Source organism: Pristis pectinata, chromosome 2 (assembly GCF_009764475.1).
Source record: "Pristis pectinata isolate sPriPec2 chromosome 2, sPriPec2.1.pri, whole genome shotgun sequence".
NCBI lineage: Eukaryota > Metazoa > Chordata > Chondrichthyes > Rhinopristiformes > Pristidae > Pristis > Pristis pectinata.
In genome coordinates, this window is record NC_067406.1 from 19,660,831 (window position 1) to 19,679,469 (window position 18,639).

Sequence of the window (18,639 nt, forward strand, 5' to 3'; positions counted from 1 at the left end):
ATCAAAGGCTGCAGGCAAGTCTAGAAGGACAAGCAGGGTACATGACTTTTGACACAGTCACACAGGATGATATCAGTGGCTTTGATCAATGCTGTTTCAGTATAATATCAAGGACAGGTCCTGATTGGAAGGATTCAAAAAATTGCTTCCAGAAAACATGGGCAAGATGTTGAGAGCTACAACTTGTTCAAGCACCTCAGAGAGGATCGGGAGATTGAAGAAAGAATGAACATTTGTGGAGATGGAAAGGTCAATGGCGCTTTTTGAGGAGATGGTCAAGATGTTTGTAGCCCTTTGCCCTTACTTTACCAGCTCCTACTGCCTCTCCTGGCTTATAAACAAACACCCTGCTTGCAAACTCACAGACTGCAGAATGTCGGTGGTGCTTCTCCAGTTGGTCGTGATTTGTGTATAGCTGCTTCTTTCTAAGAAGGGAGCAGAGTGGTGAAAGAATCTGACAATGCAGAAGAGCCTATTGGCCCATGGTGACTGTAGTGCCTCTTTGAAAGAGCTTTGAAAGTAGTTTCTTCTCTCTCTCCACTTTTAGTACTTGGTCTTTCTTATCAGTTTTATGTGGTTTCAATGCCATTCATTACAATACTGTAGAGGCATGGCCATCATATCAAGTGATTTTTGTGTATTTTCTGACTTATGGACAAAATTGACTTAAGGATATCTGTAAAAATGGAACCCGTTCATGACCTGTAATACCACTTCCCATAGTCATGTCAATTTTTACCTTTCACAGTAAATATCCAATTCTTTTATTGGTTAAGGAACCTGAGTGATAAACAAAATCAAACTTTTCTGTTCATCCCAGGATTATATGCTTCCAGATAGAGCTTCCCTTTAAAACCTTTTTATTTATAATTCCCTACAGCACATATTGTGAATTTATACAGGGCTTTGCCATTAATAAAGCTAATTATGTGTGCTTTCCAGGGAAAACCTGCTGGAGACTACTATTTTTTTAATTGCCTTTGGTTGCTGTTGCTTGAACCCACCTTGTTTGGTCCACGCACTCTCTGGATGCTGGTAGCTCCTCACTAGGTATAGTAGTCCCCAGACCTACAGCAGGTTCTATCCATGTGCCATGAATCAGGGAGTCCACACCTGGTTCATACCCATTTCATTGTTTCGACTGACAAGAGGTTATTAAAGCACAATTCACATCTACAATAAACATGACCAACAGAGGACTTCCCAGTCATGCATGGGAAGTGACGACAAGGAATGTAAGAAACCAGTTAATGACTTGACATAGGAAATTGAAAATTCACAAACCTTCTGCCAAAATGAAAATAATTTATTATAAGCTGCCTGACCTTGTGGTTTATGGCAGCCTGTTAATGACTCACATGTTTCTATTCTTCTCGACATTTTACACGAACAGAGAGAGGGAGAGAGTTCAAGGTTATCTGCTAATTTGCTTTTCACGCAAAATTGCCTCTTCCAAATGACTTGTGGTGCATGCTGTAATTTGAATACATGGATTTACATGTCTGCATTAACATTGATTCGCCTCACAATTACATTAGAAAATCACTTTATTACAGTCCTGTGTTCCACTCATTCAAACTGTTAAATGACTCCCCAGAGACTCAGTAGAGCCTTCTGTTTGCTCTCAGCAATCTTGCACAAACACCAATTAAAATTTATGAATATTACCCATGGGTAGAATTGACATGTCTGCTTGTAAAACTACATATCCTTGCTGTACGCAAGGCAATATGCAGTGAATGCGTCCTACCGCAATTTTGAGATGCATTGGGAGTTACTGAAGCTTTTTATTAAGACGCCTGGCTAAAGAGCCCAGGAACAGGGAGCAGGCCAGAACTAAAGCTGGTGAAGTCAGAAGCAAACAGAAAACAGGGTTGCCTCATGTCAAGATTAGAGCTATAAAATCTGGAAGACAGCAGGAGAATTGGAAAACAGAAGGAGGCAAAGAGAGTCAGGCTTGGATAATGTAGAAACATGAACAAGTTTTGATATTAGTGCAGCAAGGAAGTGTGGGGAGCCTCCACTTAAAGCTACAGAGGAAGAAGACAAGAGCTGCTGTGGGCCAAGGGTATACATAACCCAGGGCTTCCAGCAGCATAGAGTTTAGTGGACCAGTAATCCAGGAGGCAGTCTAAATTCAAATCACCCCAGGATTGTTGTGGAATTTAAGATTAGAATTTAAAGCAGTGCAGCACAGGAACAGGCCCTTTGGCCTACAATGTCTGCACCCGAACACGATGCCAGATTAAACTGAGTATCTTCTGCCTGTGCGTGATCAATATCCCTCCATTCCCTGCATATTTATGTGTTTATCTAACAGCCTCTTAAACCCCACACTTTCACCACTACCCCTGGCAGCCCGTTCCAGGCACTCACTACTCTCTGTTTAAAAAAACCTGCCCCGCACATCTCCTTTAAACATTCCTCCTCTCACCATAAATGCATGTCCTCTAGTATTTGACATTTCTACCCTGGGAAAAAGGTTCTGACTGTCTACCTTACCTCTGCCTCTCATAATTTTATAAACTCCTTTCAGGTCCCCTCTCAGCCTCCGACACTCCTGAGAAAACAACCCAAGTTTGTCCAACCTCTCCTTATAATCTCATACCCTCTAATCCAAGCAGCATCCTAGTAAACCTCTCCAGTACCCTTTCCAAAGAATCCTAGATTCTGGATTTTATTCTTTTAAAAAACCTGATATCAGCAACATAAGCATGAAACTAATTATTATTAAAAGCCCATCTGGTTCCTTTCCTGACCTGCCTTGCGTATGGTTGATTCTGGGGAAGCCATTCAGTTGTCAAGATGGTGGCTCACCTCCAGATTCTCAAGGAATGTTGGCAATGGGCAATAATGTTGCCTTTGCCAGTGTTGCCCACAGCCTGTGAATGAATTCAGAGGACCATTGACTCGATGTAACCAACAAAGTTGAGATGGAGACTAAAGGTTTGACTAAAAAGAGGCGATACGACATAATTCTTTATCATATTCAATATCAACATTGCTAGAGAAGGAGTACATTTTAATTAAACATCTGCACCGCTGCTGAAGAACACTTCCATCACTTTGTTGACACAAGAGACTGCAGAAGCTGGAATCTGGAGCATCAAACAAACTGCTGGAGGAACTCAACGGGTGGAGCTGATGCAGTTCTCGACCCAAAACATCGACAATTCCTCTCCCCCCACAGATGCTACTTGACTTGCTGAGTTCCTCCAGTTGTTTGCTTTCTGCTTTATCATTTTGTTATCTATTGGTTTTACTGGTTTTATCATTGTCACATGTACCGGGAAAAACTTAGTTTTGCATATCATTCATACAGATTATTTCAAAACATAAGTATTTTGAGAGAGTACAAGGGAAAAGCAATAACAGAATGCAGCATATAGTGTTATGGTTGCAGTTACAGAGAAAGTGCAGTGCAGGTAGACAATAAGATGCAAGGTCATGACAAGGTAGATTGTGAGGTCAAGAGTTCATCATTAACATACAAGAGGCTTGCATCTCTAGGAAATCTATCAGAATTGAGAGTTCCAAGCAGGATTTGACACGTGTTGAGAGGTCATTAATATGAGTTAGTATGAGGGAGGAGGAAGTTCCATTGAACTTCAGAAGAGATCTTGGGGTAGATTTTCATCTTTATTGCCTGGCTGATAAGCTGACATTACATATCACACCCAATTTATTGAATCTGGATTCTAAAACAGGCAGGCAATCTTTCTCATTAGATGAATGCCTAAGGACTGAAAGCAAAAGTCAATCCCTTCACTTCAGGGAAAATAATGATATCCTATAATTGGAATATCTTATTGCAGGTTATTTCGCAAGGTACATTCCAGTATGGACCTCAGCCCCAACTAGTGAGAAACCCTATAAAGTCCACCAACAGTGATCCCATGCTTCGTTTACTGTAGAGAACTATTTATAAATAGTGAGACAATGCTATTTCATTATTGCAAAGGCATACAGGAAATAATGTACAGATGTAGAGCCCCTGGTAGCTTCCTGTATTTGCATCTGTTTAAGTTTACCCATTGTAACCACAATATATTCAGAGTAACATCTTAAAAGAAATTAAAACGGTACAAGTTTGATTTCTGTTTACTTCATAGAACTATGGATATCAGAGGAGAAATTCTGACCTAACCTGCTGATGGGGTATAAGGGATAGGGTTAGATTGGCCATCTGCTGTACACCTTGATTGATTTTTCACTTCAAAAGGAAATATAATCAGACCGGCTGTAGATAGAGGGACAGACCTAATCCTGCTGGATTAAGATTGGCTCCTACATCACAGAGCGAGGTTATGCAGCCTAAGATCTCTTTGCCAGTTCCAGTCTTATAACCAGTCCCCTGATCTGATGAAATCCCATCCCCTTGAAACCTCTTCTGATCTAAATTGATGAAGCTACTCAAGGAGTTTTAGTTTACTGCCCTTTTCCATCTGAACTATCGCATTCTTTTCAAATAATTACCCAATTCCCTGCCTCCTCTGGAAGTTAGGGTGGGAAGTTTATATTAGCCATACATTAGTACTAATGAGCAAAATAACATAACTACTGTCTTAGAGCTGGAAACAGAGATCAGGGGAAAGGCTAGCTGGGTTATCCACACCAGACAAAAAGTCATGACAAATGAAGCATACTTGATGTAGAATTAGACCTTCCAGCCCAAGAGATATATGGAGGTGTTTATCTTCAATGTGAGCAAATAAGATTAGAAATTGGATCATTTGTTTTTCAGGAGCTAATCACACAAAACTCTGTCTTTTTACCTTCGCTGTAAAATTGGACTGACCACTTCCATAGCTATTAATGTTAGTGTGCTTGACCTCTTCCCAGCCATCCCTGGTTTGACTCACTTACTGACTCACTGTTGGAAAAATAAGAATAACTGGTGGCTAATTCCGTCACACACACTTGGCACCGACAACCAAAGGCAAATTTTGCCCCTAATAACCCACTGTTCAGGTATACCTCCACAAGGTCAGGGAAAAGTTGACATTATTACTCACAAAGCATCCATTACAGTCTGTACAGACATACAACTAGTGCTAATCAATCCTACCTCTAGGCTTCAGAACCCCACATGAAATATATTTTCGTGTGGGGATCTCCACTCTTCAGGTGTAAACAGTGGTGTGCAGATCACCCTGACATTTCTTGTGAGGACATAAATGTTCTTTCTGCATTGCCATGTTGTCCGGGGATTGACACTCCTGCCTCCCGTAGCCTTCTCCCGCCACTCTCTTGCTCTGGTTGGATTAACAGGTCTCCTGGCACCCTTGTTGCATGAGACCTTCCTCTTGTTATGCATATCATTGACCAGAAAATGGGTGTCACTTATGAATGTGGGAGTTGTCTCCCTCTCGCCTGCAATTTCTGTCTCCTCCATGGTGTCCAGTGTGTGATGCTGTTGTATGACTGCCTAGGGGATTATGCCCTCTCTGGATGTTGTATGGAAAAATGTCAGTGGATACACAAAATTGGATGATGTTGTGTGGGAAGTGGGTCAAGTTCTGCTTTAGCATTTATGTCGAGCTGTATTCAGCCTGCTTCAACTATCTTATTGACCAATTTTGCATCATTTTGCAGAGACCTGATTTTGCATTAGTGTTAACCTCAACTAAAAATGTGCCTGGAGGCGGCGGAAGTGGGAGAAGTTCTCAATGAATACTTCTCTTTGGTATTCACCAAGGAGAGTGGTCTTGATGATGCGGAAGGGAGTGCTGGTAAGGGTAATGTTCTTGAGGTTGTAGATATCAAGAGAGAGGATGTGTTGAAGTTGTTAAATAATATCAAGACGGATAAATCTCCGGGGCCTGATGGGACCTTCCCCAGGCTGCTTTGAGAGGCGAGGGAGGAGATTGTTGAACCGCTGGTAAGGATCTTTGAGTCCTCGTTGTCCACGGGGATGGTGCCGGAGGATTGGAGAGTGGTGAATGTTGTCCCCTTGTTCAAAAAAGGTAGTAGGGATAGTCTGGGGAATTACAGACCGGTGAGTCTCACATCTGTGGTGGGTAAGCTGTTAGAAAGGATTCTAAAGGATAGGATCTATGAACACCTAGAAAATCATGGACTGATTAGGGACAGCCAACATGGCTTTGTGAAGGGAAGATCTTGCCTCACAAGCCTGATAGAGTTCTTTGAGGAGGTGACGAGGAAGATTGATGAGGGTAGTGCAGTGGATGTGGTCTATATAGATTTTAGTAAGGTGTTTGATAAGGTTCCTCATGGTAGGCTTCTTCAGAAGGTCAGAGACCAAGGGATCCAGGGAAGCTTGGCTGTGTGGATTAGGAATTGGCTTGCCTGTAGAAAGCAGAGGGTTGTGGTGGAGGGAGTGCTCTCGGATTGGAGGGCAGTGACTAGTGGAGTCCCGCAGGGATCGGTTCCAGGACCTCTACATTTTGTGATATTTATAGATGACTTAGTTGAGGGGGTGGAAGGCTGGGTTAGTAAGTTTGCGGATGACACTAAGATCTGTGGTGTTGTGGATAGTGTGGAGGGCTATCGGAGCTTACAGAGGGATATTGATAGGATGCAGAGCTGGGCTGAGAAGTGGCAGATGGAGTTCAATCCAGAGAAGTGTGAGGTGGTACACTTTGGAAGGACAAAGTCCAGGGCAGAGTACAAGGTAAATGGCAAGGTACTTGGCAGTGTAGAGGATCAGAGGGATCTGGGGGTTCATAGTCACAGTTGACTGAAAGTTGCCTCACAGGTGGATAGAGCAGTTAAGAAGGCCAATGGGATGTTAGCTTTCATAAATCGTGGGATTGAGTTTAAGAGCCGCGAAGTGATGATGCAGCTTTACAAAACTCTAGTTAGACCACACTTAGAGTACTGTGTTCAGTTTTGGTTGCCGCATTATAGGAAGGATGTGGAGGCGTTGGAGAGGGTGCAGAGGAGATTTACCAGGATGCCGCCTGGATTACAGCGTATGGAATATGAGGAGGGGCTTAAGGTGCTAGGGCTTTATTCACTGGAAAGGAGGAGGATGAGAGGAAACACGATAGAGGTATATAAAATATTGAAAGGAATTGATAGAGTAGACAGCCAGCGCCTCCTTCCCAGGGCACCAATGCTCAAGACAAGAGGGCTTTAATGTTATGGGTGGGAGGTTCAGGGGAGATGTCAGGGGGAAGTTTTTCACCCAGAGAGTGGTTGGTGCATGGAATGCACTGCCTGGGGTGGTGGTGGAGGCAGATACATTGGACAGGTTCAAGAGTTTGTAGGATAGGCACATGGAGGAATGTGAGATAGAGGGATATGCGGGAAGAAAGGGTTAGATAGTGTGAGGGTGGTTTGATGGACGGCACAACATGGTGGGCTGAAGGGCCTGTTTTGTGCTGTATGGTTCTATGGTTCTATGGTAAAAATAGGTGAAATCTGGTTTCCGGCAATGGTTATTGTTACATCTTAATATTTCTTTCCATCAATCATTACCCCCGGAAGTTAATTTCTCACAAGTCTCTGAAGTTCTCTTTCTTTCTGTACTAAATATTATTGTATTAATTCAGTCACATCTTTTCCATTAAAACTTGACTAACAGTGTATTGATTGATTACACTGTCAGTCAATGCATTGGACGTGAGGTCAAGAAAATGATGTGTGGCAAACAGTCTATTGTTCAGCAAAACGAGTCAATTTACAAAGAGAGCAGAGTTTGTTTGAGAAACAGGGAATTCCTCCTAATAAACCCATGGTAATATCTCCAGAAACAAAAACAGTGAGTGGAAGATAGTAAAATATAAATAATGTGCATAAAATCAGTCACCCACAGTAGTGCCGGTACCAAACTTGATTGATGGGAAGACAAAAGAGAATGCAGATGTTGGAATCTGGAACTTGCAACTTTTACCTCCACAGATGCTGCTTGACCTGCTGAGTTCTTTCAGTGTTGTGTTTTTTGATTGATGGGAAGTTACCCGATTAGCTCCACTCTGGCTGACTATAGTATTGCTATCATATGCCGTCATTGACAAATGTTGACAGCCCTCAGTAAATTAAAACAAAAGACAGTGGATATATTCCATGTCATTATATGCAAATTATTTTTCACTGATACAATCAAAGCAATTTTGAAATGGAAGTTTCCAACTGTGTGTAATGGCAAACCATTCAAAACATTTCTATTCATAATTTTGTGCGAAAACAGGGAATTATATACCAGTAAACCTAACATCAATAGCGGGGAAGTTACTAGAATCATACACACACACACACACACACACACACACACATTATAATTATATATGCATATAATCACAAAAACTACAGAAGACTTGTAAGGTATTAATGGCATTGGACAAAGTCAGCTTAGGTTAATGAAAGAGAAATCATGCCGAACAAATCTGCTGGAGTTTTTTGAGGATACAACTAGTAAAATAGAAAAACGAGAATCAGTGTATGTGGTGTACTTGGATTTTCAGAATGCTTTTGGTAGATTAGTGTGCAAAATTAAAGCACACATGATTGGGCATAATTTACTGGCATGGATTGAAAACTTGATTGACAGAGAGGAAACAGAGCAGGAATAGAGGGCTCTTTTTCCGAGTGGCAGGCAGTGACTCAGAATCAGAATCAGGTTTATTATCACTGACTTATATGACGTGAAATTTGTTGTTCTGCGGCAGAAGTACAGTGCAAATACATAAAAATTACTGTAAATTACAAAAATAAATAAATAGTGCAAAGGAAGGAATAACAAGGTAGTATTCATGGATTCATGGACCGTTCAGAAATCTGATGGTGGAGGGGAAGAAGCTGTTCCTGAATCATTGAGTGTGGGTCTTCAGGCTCCTGTACCTCCTCCCCGATGGTAGTAATGAGAAGAGGGCATGTCCTGGATGGTGAGGATCCTTAGTAATCCTCAGAGAGTAGTGGGTGCTGCAGGGATCAGTGCTTGGGCTCTAGCCACCCACAATATATATATCAATAGTTTGGATGAGGAAGCTAAATGTAACACCTCCAAATTTGCAGATATAACAATGTCAGGGGAGGTGGGTGGTGTGGTATGGCAGGAGGGGGGGGGGGGGAATATGAGCTGTGCAAAGAGGCTCCAATGCACTTCAGACAAGTTGGGTGGGTGGGCAAATGCACAGCAGATGCAGGTTAACGTGAGATTATCCACTTTGGTTCTGGAAGTGCATGTTATTATTTGAATGTAATTGAAAAAAGGGGAGGTGTAACGAGAGCTGAGTGTTGTTGTACACCAGTCGCTGAAAGCAAGCATTCAGGTACAGCAAGTATTTAGGCAGGCAAATGACATGTAGGTTGCTGTACAGTGCCTTGGTGAGTATCCATCTGAAGTTTAAGATGCCATTTAGGCTTATTTATCAGAGGATTGATATTATTGCCATAGAGGGACTTACTAGACTGATCCTTGCCATGGCAGGGCTGATCTATGAGGAGAGGTTGCATTGGTTAGGACTTTATTCACTGGAGTACAGAAAAATGAAAGGGGATCTCACAGAAACTTGCAAACTTCCAAGAGGGCTCGGCAGACTAGATACAGGGAGGATGTTTCCAATGGCTAGAGAGTTCAAAACCAGAGGTCACAGCCTCAGGATGTTGGATATGTCATTAGAACCATGATCAGGAGAACCTTTGCCACCTGGGGGGGTGTGGGGTGGGGGATGAACTTGTGGAATTCTCTATGACAGAAGGCAGTGGAGGCTAAGTCATTAAATATATTCAAGAAGGATGTAGATATATTTCAGAATGCGAAAGGGATCAAAAAGTATTGGAAGGCAGGAGCAGGGTACTGACATACATGATCAACAATGAATGGGGAGCAGAGCTGAAAGGACTCTGGTTAGACCACACTTGGAGTATTGTGTTCAGTTCTGGTCGCCTCAGTAGAGGAAGGATGTGGAAGCTTTAGAGAAGGTGCAGAGGAGATTTACCAGGATGCTGCCTGGATTGGAGAGCATATCTTCTGAGGATAGGTTGATTGAGTTAGGGCTTTTCTCTTTGGAGAGAAGGATAAGAGGTGAGTAGACAGAGGTGTACAAGATGATAAGAGGCATCGATCGAGTGGACAGTCAGAGACTTCTTCCCAGAACGACAATGGCTGACACAAAGGGGCATAATTTTAAGGTGACTGGAGGAAGGTATAAGGGGGATGTCAGAGGTAAGTTTTTTACACAGAGAGTGGTGGGTGCGTGGAATGCACTGCCGGCAGAGGTTGTGGGGGCAGATACATTAGGGACAGTTAAGAGACTCTTAGATAGCCACATGAATGATAGAGAAATGGAGGGCTATGTGAAGGGAAGGGGTTAGATAGATATAAGAGCAGGATAAAATGTCAGCACAACATCGTGGGCCGAAGGGCCTGTACTGTGCTGCAATGTTCTATGTTCTGTGTCAGATGGTCAACCCTTGCTCCTATTTTCTATGTTTCTCTGTTTAAGTCCACACAGAATCTTTCAACCAATTACAAATTGGGACCATGAGCAGGTTAATTTGAATATTATCCCAAATTAATCCAATTTCTCTCAGATATATTTAATTGGGATGCAATTTTCAGTGAACACCTCACATATATCATCCACACTTTGGAAACAAACTCATTAATCTTCTTTGTTTTATTTTGAATCCTAAGCACATGCAGATGAAACACTGCTAGTAAATATTTGAGTCAAAATAACTGAAATGATTTACAATTACTTCTGGTGTATAGAAACCAATTTAAAAGATGATCAGATATTTCTTTATCAATTTTGGAATCCTTTCTCCAAGTTTCTGGAGCTTTATCTGAACCATGGGTCATTAGGGGAGAAGGTTGTCTTTGGTTTCTGGCACCAAGTGTTGGCAAGGTGATTGACCACCAGTAATGCTCAGTTAAGGTGAATTAAATCAGGGACAGATGGACTTGCATTCTCTTAATGTGAGTACCAAAGCCAACTTCTCCCTTGAGCTGCCCAGTAATAGCAGCCAAAAATTGGAATGGCTAAGCACTTTCCCTAAGGAACAACCCTTACATTTTGCAGAATTCCACTTTTATATCCTTTAATAACTAGTGTTCATTCTCCCATTAATTGCTTTGAAAAATAAAGAGAAAGAATCAATTTATGCCTTAATTTGACTGATTCCATATTTGATTATTTATGTTGAGTCTAGACAAGCTGGAGTTGTTCATATTGTTTTACAGCTGAGCAGTACATTTCTTTATGAGAGCCCAACTGTAAGCACATTTTAGAAATTCTTACACTGTATCTTGCACTGTTCTAAAAATGCATGAAGTAAAATGGAAGCTTTCCCTTTTCCCTGCAAAATCTGGTCTGAGTAACCGATGTGCGAATTACTTGGGATTTGAGGCTCATGTTCCAGTTTTCAATTAAATCGTGCAAAATATATTAATAAATCCTTGTAAACCCAAAGATGTGAGACTATTTCCTTACCATTGTTCGATGCAACAATTTGCATTTTGCCTTCAAAATTGGGAGAATTGTTGGCAACTGTTTGAAGATCAGCTGGAGGTAATTACGCACAGGGCACGATGTCTATCATGGTAGGTAGTGAGTACATCAGTGCTGCTGAGGGCCCATCCAGGTTGGAGGAACAACAACTCATATTCCGCTTTGGGAGTCTCCAACCTGACGGCATCAACATCGATTTCTCTAACTTCCGGTAATCCCTCCCCACTTGTCTTCCCTCATTCCTGTGGCCCCCTCACCCCTTCTCTTTCCCCTCTCCTGCCCTCATGACCTGCCCATCTATTCCCCACTTCCTTCTCTTTTTTCCATGGTCTCCTGCCCTCTCCTATTGGATTCCTTCTTCTTCAGCCCTTTGCCTCTTCTACCTATCACCTCTCAGGTTCTTACATCACTCCCTTTCATCCCCCCTCCCCCACCCACCTACCTTCCCCCCATCTCCTGGACTCACCTATTCCCTTCCCTGTTCTTCTCCCCCTCCCCCGACCACCTTATTCTGGCTTCTGCCCTCTTCATTTCCAGTCCTGATCAAGGGTCGCGACCCGAAATGTTGACTGTTGATTTTCCTCCATAGATGCTGCCTGACCTGCTGAGGTCCCCCAGCATTTTGTGTGTTGATTATGATCACACTGCTGTGTCATGAAATCTTGCAAAGACATTATAATGATACTTCAGAAGTACTTAATTGGCTGTGAAGACATCCTGAGGTTTTTAAGGGTGTAATATAAAAGCATGTTTTACTTGCAAATGACCTCAGCCTGAAGATAAATGTTTATGCTAGGAAACACAGGGAGAGGTAATTTGTTGCGAAGCAGGGTATGGGTCAACATGCCCGATCTCTTCGGCTCCTGTTCACATGGTCCTTTACCTGTGACGTGCCCATGGAAAGTCCAAGACCATAGTAAATGCAGTGGAGGATGGTAACTGACTTTAGGAACCCAGAGGTGGACTGCTGAAAGGGGGTAGCCATCGGGCGGACTTAATGCAGAGAATTGTGACGTGATGCATAATGGTGGGATGAATGAGGAGCAGCAATATAAGTCAAACAACACAATTCACAGAGGTACCTGGGGAGTATGTGCACACCAACAACATAATTTGAGAAGACTGTTAACAAAATGGTAGTTTTGTCTTTATTATTAGAGATAATTTTTAGAGAAATATCAATTTAAAAGCAGGGGAATGAAACAAAATTTTTATAGAATATTATTCATGCATCAAAAAACAGAACACTGGAAGAACTCAGTGAGTCAAGCAGAATCTGCGGAGACAAAAGTGTAAGCCTCTGCATTAGGACCCTGCATCAGGAGGTCTTCCAGCATCTGTTTTTTTGTTTCAGATCCCAGCATCTACATTCTCTTTTGGCTTCATTATTCATGCTTCATTCAGCTCTTTGTTTAACACCCAAGGAATGGTATTGGAGTCTGAGAGAGGGTGATGGAGAGATTTACTCAAAAGGTAGGATTTCAGTTTTATGGATGGACTGGGGAAACTGGGGTTGTACTCCTATTAGGAGATAACGTCAAGAAAAGATGTTCTGAATTCTATCAGAACAGTGCTGAAAGAGTAAAGACAGAGAAGCTGTTTCCAGTGACAGGAAGCAGTGAGGTGATTTGGCAAAGGTCAGGAGACAGCATGGTGACATAATGTTTTTGATGCAGCAAGCTGTGGTGATGTGGAATATGCTGCTTATTGTGGCTATAGAAGGTCTAACAGTGACCTTTGGAAGAAAAGTGGATCAATAGCTGAAGGGAAAATAAATGCAGAGCAACAGGGGGAAGGAAAGGGGAGTAGGAATAATTGGAAGGCTCTTTCAAAGAGTTGGCATGAGGGCAAAATAGATTCCTCCTTTGCATATCCTTCAATGAATCTGCCCTGTTGTCCTTAGGCAAGTAAAATTCTTAGAACAACTTTCTAAAGAGCTTTGTGGAGAGCTCAGCACAGAAGCACAACTCCCCAGTGAAAGGGTCAATGATGATTTTCTTTTTTCACTAAGTAGCACAATGAATAATGTTGCCCAACTGCTTTCCTGGCCCTGCTGGTTGCCTTCCTACTCAGTGGAAGCCAATGATTCACTTAGTTCAGCATCGCATTTCTTTCAGGACCAAAACTGGCAGTTGAACAGCAGACTAAATGCTGCTCTTTATACTTTTTTTTCTTTCTCTCATTCCTTGGTGCTCAAATATCCAAATAGCTAAAGACCAGGAGCCAAATGTACATCACTGCCACAATGCTTAACATTAGCGACTCAGGCATCATTGGTCTCAATGAGACATTAATCCCTCATCCCCACCAAACCCAGCTCTTACAGTTGCTTCTTTTTTATTGGGTGGGGGCGTTGGGGGGGGGGGGGTGCTTCTTGGAATGAAAATAGCAGTTGAGTGCAGGAGAGGGCAAAGTAATTCATTCAGTTCCCAGAAGAAGGCCAGAGTGGGCACTAGACAGTGAGACAGGAGTGAAACAAAATACTATAATTTAGTGAGCCTGGTTTATAATGAACTTGGATCCAGTGAAACACCATTTACAGAGAATAAATAAACATGCCTACTTTTCCCTGTAAAAGAACTGAAAATTTAGGAATATCGCTGTCATTAAATTACTGCTGCTTACAGTGGAAATCTGAGTTCCAATCTTCCTCTAATTAAGCTCTGAAGTAGCAGTGGAATGCACCACATGCAGCAAGGGAACCCAGTGCCTCCAGGCACAGACCACTTTATCTTTGTCGACACAGTGACCAAATCTCTTAATTATACTCTTAATATATGTTTATTCGAGTTCAACTGCAGGAAGTGGATAATTTTAGGACTGCAGTCTTTTTTTTGGTAAGTCTCAGGTCAGGTGGCAACCTGGAAAAGTAGAGGAAATCCCTTTGGGATAATAATCCCTCTTGACCAACGCTGATGGTGGCGTCGCTTCTGGAACTGAAGTTAAACAGGCTGCTTTCTCTCTTTGATCAAAACATTCAAAATTATTGGCTTTCAATGTGGTGAAATATTGCGGCATGAGTTGGTGAAGGATGGAAATCAGCAGACAATGAGTGAGGGGTAAAGGGAATCTTCTCTGATTGGCATTGGGTGACAACGTGCTCTCATCATATGTGTGGAGATCCCATCCAAAGGCATGGAGAGGTGCACATCCAAAGTGTTAGACTGGAAGTACAAACTTGTCTTGGACTGCTCCATTACCAGCCCTGGGTAAGTCAAGTCTATTGGCCAGGCTGACCTAACAGAATCGACATCATAGTGGGATACAGTTAATAAGGAAACATAAGACAAGTTAAGATATATTTATTAGTCACATGTACATTGAAACACACAGTGAAATGCATCTTCTGCATAGAATGTTCTGGGGGCAGCCCGCAAGTGTTGCCACGCTTCCGGCGCCAACATAACAACCAACTACAACTTCCTAACCCGTACGTCTTTGGATTGTGGGAGGAAACTGGAGCACCTGGAGGAAATCCAGGTGGACACGGTGAGAAAGTACAAACTCCTTATAGACAGCGGCAGGAATTGAACCCGGGTTGCTGGCGCTGTACTAACGTTACGCTAACTGCTACACTCTCATCAACATTGACCTCAAATTCCATGATATCTCAGGGCATCAGGCCAAACACAAGCGAGCAAGCTCCTGGTGATTACCACCTACTACCCTGGTCAGTTGAGGCATCAGTACTCCTCCATGATGAAGCCTTCTCTTTTATACCAGTGCCTTGGGATCTACTACTATTGAGTTGGTTACTGAAAGTAGCCATGACACAGCATGTACTCTGAGTGGGAGACTTCACTGCCTGTCACCAGAAGTGGCTTGGTGGCACCATCACCAGGCCAACTTGGATAGATTAGAGTCAAGCTCAGAAATGAGCAAAGCAGCAGAATTGTATTCCAGCTGAATGTATTTGTCAAGTCAGGGAACCAAACTAGGTTCAATGAGGAGTGTATAAGACCAGCCCAGAAGCTCCACAAGACATAACTAAAAATAAGGCACCAACCAGGCAAAGCTACAAAGCAGAACCATATGTTTGCAAAACAGGAAAAGGACCATGGTATAGACAGAGCTAAGCAATCCCTAAACCAATCAATAAGATCATAGCTGACCTGATCCTTGGCCTCAGCTCCACTTTCCAGCCATAGCTCTTGATTCCTCTGTAGTCCAAAAATCTACATCAGGCTTATACTTAATGACTCAGCATCCACATCTCTTTGGAGTAGAGAAGAGATTTGAATGACTATGTAAATAAACCACAACAATTTATAGAACTGTTTCAAAAAAAATCAAGAAGGTTATTTGCCTTTACCCTAGTGGGATTCTGATAAATAAGTGAAGCAACGATGCATTGTCCAAAGCTCATCTTGGGTACTAGGGGTTGGATTTTGGGCACTGCAGCTCTGGAAGGCTGCCTGTATTGGTGTGGTGTCAATGCTGGATAGCTTGTCTTGTCTAGCCTAGTTTGCCACCAGTTAAAATATTCACACAATTCTGTCGATTTGTTCTAGCTGTAAATTTATTTTTAAAGCTCATTCATACCACATTCATGTACTTTGATTTTTGGAAGCTTGCTCAGTCCCTTTCATATTGATAGAGCATCTGATCAAGGACCTTGTGAGAACATACACTTTTCTTTCCATTTATTAAGCTGACTATCTTGTGTTTATTTTTGTTGTTGTTTACTAATATTAACAAATAACAGAATAACTTTAGAGTTCTTGGTGAAAAGTTACTAGCTCAAAATTTCCTGACATGTTCAACCCCTAGTGTTACCTTCCCACTGAGTCAACACTTAACTTCAGTGGATCTTCAAGCCATAGCTTGCTCATCCTTAATTTTCATCACCCCTAGAGTGATGGCTATAACTTCAATGGTCTGGGCTCTTAGTTCTGGAATTCCCTATCAAGATCTTCTTGCCTCTTTATCTCATTTTCCTCTTGTAGGATGGTCTTTGCTCATTGACTGACCTTTTTTCACCTGCATTTCATCTCCCTGTATGGTTTGATGAGGCCTGTAGAAAGGGAGTACTGTAATATTGAGAAGTACTTCAGGGTCAGCTTAGCTTATAGTCATATACACCAGTGTGCAATGAAATTCCTAGCTCGCCTGAAGTTCCCAGAGCAAACAGTACACCTGATAATAACAAATACAACAATAAATACAATGACAAGTGCAAAACAACAGAATGGTGCAAAGATTGTGATGCAAACTAAAATATTGAAGAAAGAAATGCTGAAGTGACAATAATGGAATAACTGAGAGAGGTAGAATTAAGAGTACTGACTTTGAGGTAAAAGTTTAACCATGGCCTCTCCTGCTCTCTCATGTCCCGTGGAAGAATTTGAAGAAGAGATAAGATATCTTTATTAGTCACATGTACATTGAAACACACAGTGAAATACATCTTTTGCGTAGAGTGTTCTGAGGACAGCCCACAAGTGCCGCCATGCTTTCAGCACCAACATAGCATGCCCACAACTTCCTATCCCATACGTCTTTGGAATGTGGGAGGAAACCAGAGCACCCAAAGGAAACGCACGCAGACACAGGAGAGGGGAAGTTATCATTATAATAAAACAAGAAAATACTTGGATGGTCAAGCAGCAGCTGTGGAGAGAGAAACAACATTGATGAACTGCTAACTAATGCAAACTATGAGGCTTGTCAATCAGAGACAACCCAATGTAATTAGGGCCTGGATGCTGGGAATGTTGGCCTGGGAGAGGATGCTGATGTTGGTTTGCTTGTTCTACCGATGAGTTTGGAGGATTTTGTGCAGACATAATTGCCGGTATTTCCTTAGTGCCTTGACGGCCCTGTTATAGTTTATTCATGGCATACAGGATAAACTGATCCTGTATAAACATACAGGAGGGTTGAGATCATCGGCTTTGTGCCTGGTTAAACCTCCAGATCTTCAAGTACTCTTTTCCTCAGATGGCTAAAGACTGTACTGGCATACTGGTGAATGGGGATGGTGAATTTCATTGAGAGGAGCCACCTAAGATATGGAAAGCAGTTTGCATTTTCCTGTGACTTGTAGTGAACCTTCATTGTGGGAAGGCAACATGGTACAATGTGTATAATGGGGGCACATTGGAGAGGAACTTTATTTTGTGGATGTTGTGTGAAAGGTCCATCTCCTCATACTCTTCAGTTGATGTTAACTTGGAACTCACCCTCTGAATGTGCACATGTACAAATGTCAGCTGCTTCTTGCAGCTCAGCAGAGTATGTGAGGCATTGTCTGAGAAAGAGCTGTCTCCACACGGTTCCTGAGATCTACAACATTGATTTTCTTGAAGCAATGCTTCTGTTCTGGGGCCAGACTGATGAAGCTTAGCTGAAGTCAATCCAACAGTCATCGTATTGATCCAAGTCTCACTTGGATGAGGGCACAATTTATAAGTGCCAATTCCTGGATCGTAACTCTCACCCTTAATCCCCCAACATCCCTGAGTCTTTTCTCTTTCAGTGTCCCAATGGCCCCCTGACCATCTTCCACTACCCCCCTCCAACCTTACAGTCCACCACCCTGCCCCCAGCACCATGCCCTCTCTCCCCCCCTTCCTTCCCAGCACGGGGCACCCAGGCCCATCCCTCTCCTTGGGGCCTCTGCTCTTCAGTCTCTACATCTTGCCCTTCACCTCTTTCCCCAACCACCACCACCCAACCTCTCCCCCACCGTCCTTGTCTCCAGTTGATTTGTAGTTTTATTTTACTTTAGTTCAGCCATCACATTATTGAATTAGTGGTTCCCTCATTATAACAGTGACAATCTTTCAGATATATTTAACTAGCTCTAAAGTGCTTTAGGACACCCTGAAGAGCACAATATAAGTGCAAGTTCTTTGTTTTTTCTTTAATGAAGGAGAACATTTACTGGTATTAACACGGCACAGCACCAGTAGCAACAGGGCGCACATGTATTCTAATCTACCTTTAATTCAGAGTTGTTTACTTCAAGGTTAGCTCCACATCTCATCAAAGGACCAGGAAGTGCATTGAGAAATAGTCCGAGAAGTAATTTTGATAACAGCAGGAAGTCATTTTACAATTGTATATAATGACAAACAAAAAATCTTCCTCAGGATGTCCCAAAGCAATTCACAGCCAATGAAGCATTGGAAAGTGGACCTGTTGTATGTATCATTGCAAGTAGTACATAATTTTGTCAAATTCAGATGCACCTATTAGTTTAAAAAGATACAGAAAC